Source organism: Crocodylus porosus, unplaced genomic scaffold (assembly GCF_001723895.1).
Source record: "Crocodylus porosus isolate Cpor-Errol unplaced genomic scaffold, CroPor_comp1, whole genome shotgun sequence".
Taxonomy (NCBI): domain Eukaryota; kingdom Metazoa; phylum Chordata; order Crocodylia; family Crocodylidae; genus Crocodylus; species Crocodylus porosus.
Genome location: NW_017728909.1, coordinates 11855695 through 11866885, shown reverse-complemented (window position 1 = coordinate 11866885; position 11191 = coordinate 11855695). Strand labels below are relative to the sequence as shown.

At 41.8% G+C, this 11191-nt stretch overlaps 1 protein-coding gene across 8 annotated transcripts in view; it reads right to left on the bottom strand.

Moving 5' to 3' along the window:
- PIAS2 (protein inhibitor of activated STAT 2) overlaps window positions 1-11191 on the bottom strand; it is a 46580-nt gene that overhangs the window by 29415 nt on the left and 5974 nt on the right. The gene's annotated exons all lie outside the window — the stretch shown is intronic.

The following is an 11191-nucleotide window of genomic DNA, read 5'->3' as shown; positions in this document are numbered from 1 at the left end:
TTTTTACAACTATTCCAATAAAAATAATTTCTTCCCACATAAAGCTTTGAATTTGTTTGAATATAACATTTAAACCACATTAAGTGCACTGTATTTAAATTGTTTTCCTAATCTAATTTTTCAGTTCAAATACTTGTTTATTGGAACATAAAATTATCATGGGGGTACTTTTTCAGTTGTGTTTACTAAAAGTAAGTCAAATAAACACGCTAAAATCAGATCACACTCTTATTTAGGGCATTGGAAAATTTTCCAATTCAATATTTTCCGGAAAACCCACATCTCTGATTGGGGACCATCACACCTTTAAACGAACGTTTGTCACCAGTCTGAGTATTCAGAAAGTAATTCAGTTCACAGAAAGGTCTTGGGCAATCTTGACATATTACTGATGGGAATTTCCCACTAACCGTAAGGCCAAGAGAAGTTAACAAAAAGGAACATGAGATCACATTGATTTAGACATACAACAACATTTGAAGACTTCCTTGCTTTCCTCAAGATAGTGAGCCCTATGATTAGCACGTTTTCTGTCATTTTATCCAAAATAGCTAGATACTTCAGAGCTGTTTAAATCTGTATCAATTCTAAAACTGGCAGGTTGATTAATCAGTTGATCTCAGAAGTTCAAGATGGCAAACGCCTCTGATCTAATACCACACTGTTTGCTATCAACTTTAAAAACAAACAAGAGATTTCACTTTGTGAACACTTTTCAAAAAGCTGGAAACCGCTGACAGCAGGTTTCAAAATGTTTCTGCTGCCCTCCCCTTCTAACCCTTTGGAAATCAATATTCATCATTTTGGAATCAGTTCAGATCAGCTCACCGTGTATTAGGGAAGTATTTGATTTTATTCCAAAAAAATTAAGTTTCCTTAGCCAGCAATGCTACTTTGTAAGTAGTTTATAATACTACTTCCACATGCCTCTTTCCCACCATCATCATGAGGTTCCCAGCTCTGGATATCCAGTTTGCTGTTACTTTACAGTCACCATTCAATATAAAATCTCTCTGTTCAAACTGGCCGCCAGCTGTTATCAGCCTTGGCACAGATACTGTATGATTTCCAAAATGCTATTACCCCTCCAAAAAACAAACAAACAAAAATTATATATGTAGCTACTATAAATCAATCTGTTACTCCGACTTTCATTTTCAAGGTCACTTCAGCTTCTCACTCCCTTCACCTAATGCCAAAAAGCTCCAAGATGTATGTAGAGCCAAAAAAAAGTGCACGACAAGCACGGAGGGAGGGACCAAAAACAAACAGGGAAGGAAGGAGCAGAGGCAGAAAAGGACCTTGGAGTCATCACCGACTCCAAGGTGAACATGGGCCGGCAGTGTGGGGAGGCAGTCAAGAAGGCCAACCGCACTTTGTCATGCATCCACAGATGCATCTCGAGCAGGTCCAGGGAGGTGATCCTCCCCCACTATGCGGCACTGGCCAGGCTGCAGCTGGAGCACTGCGTCCAGTTCTGGGCGCCGCACTTCAAGAGGGATGTGGCCAGCATTAAGAGGGTCACTCACATTATCAGGGGCAGCAGGACAGGCCCTACGAGGAGAGGCTCCGGGACCTGAACCTGTTCAGCCTCCACAAGAGAAGGCTGAGGGGAGATCTGGGGGCCGACTACAAACTGGCCAAGGGGAACCAGCATGCAATGTTCCCCCGAACGCTACCAGGAGTAATGAGGAATAATGGTCATAAGTTGATGGAGAGTAGGTTCAGGCTAGACATCAGGAGGCGCTACTTCACGGTCAGGGCGGCTAGGAGCTGGAACCAACTTCCAAGGGAAGTGGTGCTGGCCCCTACCCTGGGGGTCTTCAAAAGGAGGCTAGACAATCACCTAGCCAGGGTCATTTGACCTCAGCATCCTTTCCTGCCCATGGCAGGGGGTCAGACTTGATGATCTGCTCAGGTCCCTTCCAACCCGACCAACTGTGAAACTATGAGAAGGGGGAGAGGGACCAAAAACAAGAAGGGCTGAAAAAAACCTAGTTTTTTAAAAAATAGTCCTTTCACTTATTTCCTATTTTTCAAGCCCAATCATGTTCAGTTGGTTAATTTCTGGCTTAAAGATAATGTTGGTGTTTTATAGAAACGGAAGCTCTCTTTAACAGCCTACAAATATTGCAGCTAAAAATCTATTTTTCTCTGAGAAAACAAAAACATAGACAGGCAACAGGATTTTTAATACATTAACATGCATCCCTCACACACCTCCTTCCTCACTTTTTTGCAGGCACCTGGAAATCACCAGACAGAAGTCTGATATCAACTTCTTTATTTTATATGCAGAGAATGAGACTCATTTTGCTAGTACTCATGATGGATTTACAGACACTAATAGGATTTAAACCAAAAGTCCAATTCCTGCTATAAAGGGTTAAAGAAATACGCTGTTTTGAAGTACATTCCCATTTCCCTAATGTGCATTCCTGAAAGTTAATCAAGTAGAAAACTTAGTCAATCATGCCTAAAACAACTGTTTAATATGGACATTTTACAAGCTGGCATTTTGATCAACTACAAATCTATTATCATAGCACAAGTTGCACACTGGCTTCGGTATCAGTCAGAAGGGTTTTAAATGGAGTGTCAGTGAGTTTCCATTAAAAACATTTCCACATACAAAATACACAGATTTTCCACTGATACAAAAATGCTTGGCTTGCTTTCCGAATGAAAATCTTGTAAAAAAAAAAAGCCACCAAGAATATTACTGGAAGCAATTAAAACAGCCATATGATGTTTTCCACTTACAGCTGATTTCACATTCCCTGCAAGGCAACAGCAGTTGTGCATGTGAGCGAGAAATGCGGACTATTACTCCACAGCTTTTGTTCCAAATCCTTCCGCTAGATGTAGGAAAGAAGCTGTTTCAGTGGATACATGCACACGCATCCCAAGAGTTTGCAGGATGGTAAACCTGCTTAGCAGCATCTATTTCCAGGACCCCCCCTTAAAACAATAGTTGTTTCCAATAAAGCTTTCCAAGACCTTTTCACTTCCAGTTGTTTTCTAAACTACAGACTACTTATTCGTCGTATGTCATACCACTGACCTGAAATGGGCTATTCATGATTTCTCTCTAATTTTCACTTTCATAAAAAATAAAGCATACTATTTAAAATACAAGTATATTATTAAGTAAAAATACTATAAAACATACTATATCACCATCTTTGTAACCAAGACTATAACATTTGTTTTTTTTAAGATTTCAACATGGATTTAAAATTTGATGAAACAAAATCATAAGCTTGGAAGAGATTTAAATTTTGTACAACCCCCTCCCCCTTCCTTCTTTGAAGGAAATTAAATGAGATTTTGTTGGACCATGTCTAAGTTTAAATCTGAGGACTTCAAATGTTTCTTTGTGCTTTGCAGCTCAAATGTGTTTGCAGAACAAAATTTTGAAAGTCACTACAGTAAAAAACTTGTTAATTAGATTATCTAACAGTTCAAAGTGTTGGATACCTCAAAGCTATTGTCACTTCCCAGCTGAAAGGATAAGTTTTTGTACGCCTCATGATGCAGATAATTCAAAATAGTTACTCTGAAATTTGAAGACACTTCCTGGTCTATAAACCCATCGAAACTCGTTTACTTCAAAAGCAATACAGCATAGATAACACTGCAATGCGAGTCTGCAGAGATGGAGTTATTACAGATCTTCCCTAGCACATGGCCATGCATGCTGTGCATAGCAAGTCCCCACCACTGCTTGATAATGTTTTGGTAATTCTACGTTACTAGCACTGCACATACCTACTGCTTGGAGTCGTGTGCAAGTCCAGCAGGCGTGACCATCATGGCAACCAAAAGGAAGTACAATTTTCCAGAAGCTGAAAGTGATATGAAGTAGATAAGAAAGTGAAATCCAGAACAGAAATGGCTAAAGAATATGGTTTTCCTCCTACACTTTCGACCCATTTGAAGAACTGGGATTCTATAAAGGAGATGGTAATGGAAGGACAGGAAACTAGGACAAAGAAAAGAATCTGAGGCACAAAGCATTCAGATTTAGAAAGAGAACTGTCCAAGTGGTTTTGTGATAAGGGAGAACAACCACCCAATATCTAGGCTGCCAGTTAAAGAATGAGCCGATGAAATGGTGTTGAAGCTAGGAATTGAGTTTCAGTGTTGTACTAGTTGGCTCCGGAGAGTACAGCATTGTCACAACACCCTTTCACTTGTGAAAGTGATGAAGTGGTGAAGTATATTCCATCAGTGTTGTGGCTGCACAAAATTGGCATGAAAGCATGAAGGCAATATTGGATGAATACATGCTGAAGGATACTTTTTTTTTTTTTTTTTTTTTTATAAGCTGTAGCCTGATAGGGCATTGGCACTTGAGAGAAACATGTTGTGGTGGGAGAAAAAGAAGAAAGGAAGGGCTCGCTGTACTGTTCCGCTGCAACACCGATGGTACTGAGAAACTACAGCCACTAGTGGTGGGAAAGTTCGAAATTCCCCAGTGTATAAAAGGGGTGAAACACTTGCTGTGCTTGTACAAGGCCAGCAAATACAGAGATAGCAATTAAGTTGTTTCGAGGGTTGCTGTTCCAATTTGAGCAATGGCACGCCGAATTTCAAATGTACCTGTACTAATTGATAACTGTGTGCCCCACAATTGGGAAGGATTAGGCCTGAAGCATGTGTGGTGTGCCCTTTCCCAGCATGTGCTATGAGCCACATGCAGCCCCCAGATCAGGGAATTATACACCACATTAGGATGGCATACCAGAAACAACTGGCACGTTATCTGCTGCAGGAGGCTTCCAGGAATGCAAGAGATCTGCAGAAATGGAACGTCTGATGCTATGAGAAACGTCATGGCATGGGATAAAGTTCTGCCCTATGTCATCACGAACTGCTTTGTGGAGGGCAGCTTTGGGACCAAGGCTACCAAACAAATTGAATTTGAGCAAGATGATCCTGACTGGGATGAGCTCCAGGGAAAAACAAATTGCTTCACTGATTTCCACGACATTGATCCAATGCCAAGGAGACCAAAACAACTGGCGAACTTGTTCCGCTGCTGCCCGCATCCACCTTCACAATTGTTGAGATTCCAAAATTTTCTTCCGCCTGCTCCACTGTTGAGAACTTGTAGATCCATAGCCGGGGGCTGGGCAGGTTTATTATAGTAGCGACCTGTACTCAACATGTCACAACACTGCCAATAGATATACTTGGTTTTTCAGGAGGGAAACCATTGCCATCTGCTGTCCTCACCACATCCAGTGGTGCTGCTGCTGCTGCTCGGTCCATGACTGCTTATTAGTCAGATTTACCCCTGCTTATTTCACAGCTAACCTTCCCTGAAGGTCATCTCACTATCCATCACCTGCGGATACACTGGGTAGCAGTACAACTCTGCCCCACAGTACATGAACAAGCATGTGCACTATGGAAGGAGGCATATACGGTGCTCACAATCCTCGATTTTGTGCTGAAAGACCGTGCTCCTGCCATGGATGAGGGATTAACGAAGGCCGGGGTGGAAGAATATCAACAGATTTGTCTATGACCAACAATATAACAGTCAAGCAGACCACAATTAGCTTTCTTTAAGAAACTATTGGAAAGATTATACAGGTACTGTAGAGATGTTTCATATAACAAATACAGGGTACTGTAATACTGTAATTTGGATAATTCGAACTCGTTAAATTAAACAAAAAATAAATAAAATAATGGTGTTTTTTGGTCCTCTGCATTTCAAATTAACAATTTACTATAGTGCCAGTGAATTGGGACTGGAAAGCTTTTTCCTTAAAAAAAAAAAAAAGGAATTAAAGTGGTTCTTACTTAGGTTCACAGATTTTTTCTTCTAAGACTTAAACCTTAAGTTTAGTAAACCAACTCAGTTCTTATAAACAGAGATTGACGTTTTCAGAGTAATCTAGAAAATGTAAATACCTTCCATTGAAGTTAATGCAAGGCACGCATCGGAATCCATGGCTCAGCATAAAGGTACTTGGATCCACACCCATGCTACCAAGACACTTTATACAGAGCTTTTTACTCCAAGATCTCAAAAGACCTCCCTGGGCAATGTGACAGATTATTTTCCTCAAGCATCTCATCAAAACTGACAAACCCAGGAAAGAGAACCTTGTTTCAGGTCCCAGCCTCTTGCTCGTCGGTACATGCCTGTAATAAAAACTATTTGAGCAAAACTGAAAGCCAGTTATGTGCACTGAACTGGAAATGCAACTGATACCGTCACATCACCTGAGTCTCCAGCCCTAGCAACAAAGAAGAAAGGAACAAAGCAATTTGTATTCAAGGATAAAGTGCATAAACTCAATATTGGGGTTTTGTTCATTTTTTTTTTTTTATTTTTACACACAGCTGCACATACCCAAACATGAGGTACTAGACAACGTAATATTAAGCACACAATATTAGACGCACAAGCCAGTCTGAAAATTTGGCTCCTGGGTAACCAACTGGTGAACAAGCAGAGCATCTCCATGTTATTACACCAGCTACTTCACACACTAACTTTCCACATTCTCTTCTCCCAATCACAACTACACCTTCCCTTAAACTACAGTTTGTGAATTACCTGAAATTTTCTTAGACATCTAGAAAAAGTTCCAAGGATTTCAACAGGGGTTATGCATGTAAGAATTAAGGACCAAGCTGGGGTGTATGGCAGTCTGTAACAATTTATTAGTTATTTTATAAAATATAATGAAGGAAATGTTCCCTGCAGTGTAAAAAAACCACCTCTATCACAGTTACAGATATTTGGTTCATGTCCAGTCTTGACTGCATTCCACTGCTTAAAATGTATCCCCAGAACGACACGTGGGGTTTGAGCAAGCCATTGTGAACCCAAACTCCTTGACAGATGTAACATATACATAAACGATATAACCTAAAATAGGGTAAGGTGAAGTTTATTAACATGCATTTTGTTGCACAAGAAGTGGATGAAGGGCAATGAAAGAAGTTTTCTCCCTTGATCAGCAATACAGAACTCAAGCTTTAAAAAGCGTTTTAATTATACTCGATGACATTTAACTGTGTTAGGGCAACTGGTTTTAAACCTGTACTTGAAAACACAGCAGATATTACAGTTTGGCAATGGCATCATGTATTGTAAAACTACAGGGAATTTCTCTGTACAGTCACACTTCCTATATTCATGTTTTGCTCTAGTTCCTAATATTAAGCACACAGTCTGTATGTTGAACAGGCAAGGATTTCTTTGTGATACAATTGGTCCAGTAAATGGTATAGCTGGGAGAGAAGAAGTCAGACAAGCTTCAGGTCTCAAAGGGAAACGGACACCGACATGTTGAACACACTGTAAACATACTATACAAGTTGCAACACACATACAGGCAGGAAGCATTCTTCTCATTTTACACATATGGAAACATGGAAATGAAAAAAGCAAAGCAAAGTCTGTGGCTACATATGGATTCTGCTGCAAATTTAAACATTTGACCACAAGTTGAGAGGCTGATACTCCCAAAATTATGGTCACTCCTTTGGACCGTGCAGTCACTTGAGCATGATGCTATAATTTTCCTGTTCTGCTCGGCAGCTGGATGCATGTCAGCAAGAGTTAGCTTGCCAAAAATGCAGATGTATTCATTAAAACGAAATGGTACTTTTCATTGCTTATACGCTCAAAAAAAACCTGATATGAATTTTAACTTATTTTTAAGTACAGGAAACGTGCACCCACTTGAATCTTTTTGTCAGTACTTTCCTCTTTCCTTCCAAACAGCCATGAGAGAGATCTCCAATGTCATACCCAACTTGTTTCCCATTATAAAAAGAAATGGCCATGTATACTTTTATTTGCCAAAAATATCCCTAGTTTCCATGTAATGAAAGTGTTATTCATTACTTCAAAACACAACTGATTAGACATAGCTTACTACACTATGTGCCAGACTGCTTAAGCCCCTCTTTGCATATTTTACATTATCAGGCCTGCAAACTGGACCCAAGGCTCTTAAGACCTTTAAATGAAAGGCAAGTCTGAAAAGTTGCATGTCTAAAATAAAATAAAAAGTTAGGCAGCATTCACTGTACTCTTTTTAATCAGCCTAAATATGAAGACAACAGGCTGCTAAGAATATGGAAACACAATGATGCAATACATCCAAATGATCAGAATTTCTCATCTTTCCAGAACTTCAAGGTCTGTAGGAGATAACTTTTTTTTTTGGCTGTAACTCTTCTTACTGTTCCTGCCTAGAGAAATATTCGCAGCTTTGGTGCATTTATACGGGTAAAGAGAACTGAATTTCAGACGCTGACTAGAAAACCTGAACGCAACCCTCCGTATCTTGTGAAAAAAGACATAAGGATTCCTACAGATCTCTTGGTTTTCCTTTACCAAAAAAAAAGGAAGATTTTCTTTCCCAGCTACTGTCTCTCTATTCATGGCTCTCTCACAACTATTTAATTAAACCTGCCTTCAGTCAGGGCGGTGCGTACATTTTATATTTTAAACATCTGACCAAAGGCAGGTCGGGTTGAAAGAGCATTTATAAATAAATAAATAAATAAATGGTCTTTCAACCCAACCTGCCTTCAGTCAGATGTTTAAAATATAAAATGTACACACACAACTAAATGCTCTTTCAGTAAATACATATAAATGTTCTTCCAGCCCAAAGAGGAGCATGCTGCCTCCTCCAAACACCCACCTACCCCCCCTCTGGTTTACTAGGAATCATTTTCTCATCAACTCTTATCGCCTCACATCATGAAAAAAGGAAGTAACCTTTAATTTACAATTAATGTAATCCCACCCTTGGTCTCTACTGGATTATTTCTGCACCCAATTACAAATAATACAAAACTGAATTGGATCACACAGCCCTCTGATAAACACATAAAATAGTGCTTTTAACAAATTAAATGATGTCCCTAAAACAAAGAGTTTCCAGTTCAACTATTTATCCATACTTCTCTATGGCATTAACATGCTTTCTATACATCTTTCTGCCACTTGGTGAGCTACAAGGAGACACAAAATAAAGGAAGACAGCAGCACAGCCAGATAGATTGCAGAAGGAAACTTAAGTAAATCCTCCCCATCTGTACATATATGGGGAAAGGAAAAAATTCCCCACCAGATAGGACTGAGGCGGGGAAAAATCAAATGTTAAAGCCTACTGTCTGGTAAAGAAACTAAGGAATGTCTATCTCAATACCAGACATTTTATTTATTTCCTTTCCACCAAGATTGTAATGGAAGAGTAGTTTGGAAAGGAACTTAACTACCTTGTACTGGCTTTTTTTTTTTTTTTTTTAAAGCAATGCCTATTTTACCATACCATCGTTTCTGTTATGACTGGCTGATGTCTGCAAACCAAAGGATGGAGGCTGCTAGTTGAGACAGTCCGTACAGACCAGCGGTGCTTAACCTTTTGTTGTTACAGGCTGGGTAAGTGGTCCACAGGCTAGTTTAGGACCCACACTACCATCTGAATTGAGGCCTTGCACTGCTACCAACTGGCCCCTGGCTGCCTGGATCAGGCCCAGGCTACCTCCGCACTCTGATCTACCATGCAATCTGGCCAACGGAGCTCCCACAGGGCCAGAAATTTGGCAGCAAGGAAGCAACAATTGCTGCTGCTGCTGCTTCCCCACTGCCAGATTTTCAGACCCATGGGGAGCCTGTGGGCTGGGGGGTGTTGAGCCCCCTGGTACAGATCATAACTTTACTTCTGCAGATTTTCATAGCCCTAGAAAAATCAGACTAGAAAAGCACCAGCTCAAAAATGAAATAAAAAAAAAATTGTGGGTGATGGGTCAAAGTGGGTTCAGGCTTTAGGAGCCTTTGGCTTCATCTGTGCTCAAGTTTTAGCTATGTCTCATTTTATATATCACTGCATACACCAGCACCGTGTGTGTCCATGTACACACACTCACTCTCTCTATGTATATACAGGGGTGTAGGTTGTAGCCGTGTTGATCTAAGGACATAAGCAGACAAGGTTCTCTGGGTGAATCCGGTATCTTTTATTAGACCAAAAGTTGGTCTAATAAAAGATATCAGATTCACGCAAAGAACCTTGCCTGCCTATGTACACACACACACCAGCAGCATGTATGAAGTGATGCAACTGCACAGCTAACTGCAATATAAACAGCATTTCCATTAGGTGCTTGCAGTAATGCCAACCCAGACAAACCCAACTATAACCTTGGGAGTGCAGGGCTGGAGCTCCCAATGCCACACACAACAAAGAGAACAGAGACATTTAATAACACACACAAACCCAACAACTCACTCAATACTGACTTATTGTCACCCGTGAATACCAAACTCGGCTCTTTCCCTAGGCTGCACCTCTGCTAGCGTCCCTCCCCCCAGCCCCGAAAGCGTTCCCCAACAAAATGCTCCAGTCGAACTTCTGATGGCAGCGGAGGGAGCAGGAGCACAGACACTGCTCTGCAAACTGCCTTCCTATCCTCTGCGCAGAACGAAGCCTACAGCAAAGAGAGACCTCAAACCCCGGACTTGTAAGGTCCTTTCCACTGAAGTCACGGGGATTCCCCCCCCCCCACAGCAGCTTTGCAGGGCCTGCTGCTCAGAGAGCATCCTCCCATGTGAGAGATGCTTGCAGAGGCTGGGGGGGGGGGGGAATTGGAAAGGAGAGGGGTAGCCAGGTCTTCCCGAATTTGGGCTTTAAGTAACCCAGAAGGACCAGAGAGAAGACATGGACATGCTCCAGCCCAAAAGCATTCGCGGCGACCATGCAGATGCCAACCGGTCAGCGAGAGGTCAGGCGCGAAAAGACGAGTCCAGCCTCGCCGCACGTCTGCGCGCAGGAAACGAGCGGGTGAACCTCGGTGACCAAACGTGACTCTGGTTCACAGTGGATTGAAAGGAAAAAATAAGTGAGGGCACCCCCCAAATCCTGCAGTACGGGATCAGGGAAACACTTCTCTGGGGAAAAAAGGGCTGGGGGAGAGGTGTCGCCTGAGGGGAGCTTTGTTTCCCCAGGCCCGGGGCAGGGCAGGCATCGCCGGGAGGGAGGGGTTTAAAATGTCGGGGAATGGAGGGGGGAAATAAATAAAAAGGCAGATTCCGGGCTGAAAAGGGATCCGGGCTCGGGAAGTGGAGGGTCAGGGGCACGAGCAGGGGCGGCACAAAGGCGCAGGCACGCGCACAACGGAGGTGGGGGCCGCAGCAGGCGCG